The sequence below is a fragment of the Pipistrellus kuhlii genome, unplaced genomic scaffold (assembly GCF_014108245.1).
Source record: "Pipistrellus kuhlii isolate mPipKuh1 unplaced genomic scaffold, mPipKuh1.p scaffold_m20_p_41, whole genome shotgun sequence".
NCBI classification, from domain to species: Eukaryota; Metazoa; Chordata; class Mammalia; order Chiroptera; family Vespertilionidae; genus Pipistrellus; species Pipistrellus kuhlii.
The window spans coordinates 3,828,315-3,830,710 of NW_023425542.1; positions in this window are offsets into that span (position 1 = coordinate 3,828,315).

The window sequence follows — 2,396 nt, forward strand, 5'->3', positions numbered from 1 at the left end:
ATGGCCTGGCCACCCGGGGAATCCTTCCTTGAAGGGCCACTGACCATGATAAAGCTGCCACTGCAGCGTCTGCAGCATTGATCATGACAAGCTCCACACAGAACGCTCTTAATCCTCCCACCAACCCTAGGAGGTGAGTCCTATTGTTTGTTCTCCCTTACAGATGGGGAAACTGAGGCCCCGGCTCCATAACCAGAGACAGAGGGGGTAGAATTGGACCCCAGGAGGCCCAGCTGCAGGGCCTTGGTCTTTATCCCACCCATCTTGCCTGGCCCGGAGTTTGGCACCTGCCCTCTGCACATTGGGGTCTCCTGGAAAAGGGGAGGGGAGAGGAGCTTAAAAGAGAAGTTTCCAGTGCCCACTGCATTGCTGACCCAGCTGGCCCAGCTGACTGTCTGTGCAGCCAGGTCTGAGAACCACCTTCTGCTCACAGGAAGCCCACTTTTTTCTAAGAGGGAGTGACTCTTACAAAATGCGGCTCTTTGGCCCCTTGAGTGTGGCTCTTCCACAAAATTTCAATCGTTGTACTAGTGATATTTGGCTCTAATGAGTTTGCAGACCATGGCTCCAGAGGATTTGAAGAAACAGATGCAAAGCTTCAGGCTTAGCAGTGGACAGATATTCTAGGTCAGGGGATGGGAAAGGCAGTTTGGAGTTTCCAGGGGAGGGACCCCTGCAGACCTCTCCAGACGCCGCCAGGCCGTGCGCCTGGGATGCTGGCTGTGGCCTGTGGGCCCATTAGATGTGCCAGGCTCAGCCATGGCAGGAGGCGGAGGGCACAGAGGGGGGAGGCTGTGCTGGGGCCTGGTGTGGTGGCTGGGGGCCTGTAGGTGGAGGGAGTATGGGGGGGCCTGGAGTTTGTGGGTGGGGCTGCTGTGGGGCTTCTGGGGGAACTGCAGGGGCTGGTGAGCGTTAGAGGGTGCCTGCAGTGGGCAGGGGTGGGGGGCACAGCAGGACCGGCTCTGGGCGCAGTGCCAGACCGAGGGCCCAGGAGTGAGACAAGAGGAGTGAGACATCGGCGTTCTGGTGGCCCTGAGAAGGGGCTGCTTCCGGGCAGGGCTGAGGCAAGCAAGGGCCAGGTTTGGTTTGGCCATGCAGCTGGAGGCGGAGCCCAGGAAACCAGTCTCAGAGCCACAGACGGTTCTGGACTCCTAGGCAGGGCACTGGGAACAGAGAGGGTGGGGAGAAGCTTGGTAAGGGCCAGCCGAGTGCCTGCTGGCCCTCCAGAGGCCAGACCCCGTGCCTAGAGGCTCAGTGAAACCACGCCAGCCTGGGCGGGGTCCCAGCTCCACCCAGTTCAGGCACCTCCTGCACTGGCGTGCCGCTGCCGCCCTGAGCCTGTGTCCGCCTGCTACACGAAGACCCTCGGAGCTGCTGCTCAGGACTCAGCAAGGATGGAGGGGCCAGAGGACGCAAGGCCGCCCACATCCCCTCCCTGCCTCCTGGGGGCACTTCTCTGGGCATGTGCCCAGGCCGTGGGCGAGGGCACTTGGTTGTGTTTGCACCGTGATAGGCTCCCACTGGATGGAGGAGAGGCGGGGCTGGAAGAGAGTCCTCTTCCTTGTCTGGGTCAATATCACTGCTCCTGGCCCCCCGGGGCCCTGGGAGGAGGGCAGCTTCTTCACCCCTCACCACTGTGAGGGCGACAGGCCCACCCCCTGGGCCTGGGCCTCGCCGGCTCCTCTGCCCGGGCTGGGAGGGCAGCGTGGTGACAGGGGGTGAGGGCAGACGCCCAGGTGCTGGGCTCTACCAGCCTCCGTTCCCTCCCCCCCAAAAATCCAGCCTCTGAGCCAGCGGCCTGGTTGGAAGTTGACCAGACAGCACAGGCCCCCGGCCCCCAACCCCTGACCCCCGGCTCTCTCACATCAAAACCCAGCCCTGACCGGTTTGGCTCAGTGGATAGAGCATCGGCCTGCAGACTGAAGGGTCTCGGGTTCAATTCCGGTCAAGGGCATGTACCTTGGTTGCAGGCACGTCCCCAGTAGAAGTTGTGCAAGAGGCAGCTGATGGATGTTTCTCTCTCATCGATGATTCTAACTCTCTATCCTTCTCCCTTCCTCTCTGTAAAAAAATCAATAAAATATATTTTAAACAAACAAACAAACAAACAAACAAACAAACAGCAACAACAACAAAAAAAAACCCTGCCTACAATCCCAACCTCACACCACTGCACCTGGGAACATGGGCTTGCATGTAACAAGGGCAGGTGCCTGCCAACGCGGGGCCCTCAGTAACCCGGGTGGTTTTGTCCGGAGGGCACGGCGTCTGGGCCTCCCCAGGGGCAGCTTCCGGAGCGGGGCCAGCCCTTAGAGAGACGGGCCTCCGCGTCACCCCATTTCACAGATGAGCCAGCTGAGGGCCGAGCCCCCTGGCCTGGTCCGGCCGGTCGTTCA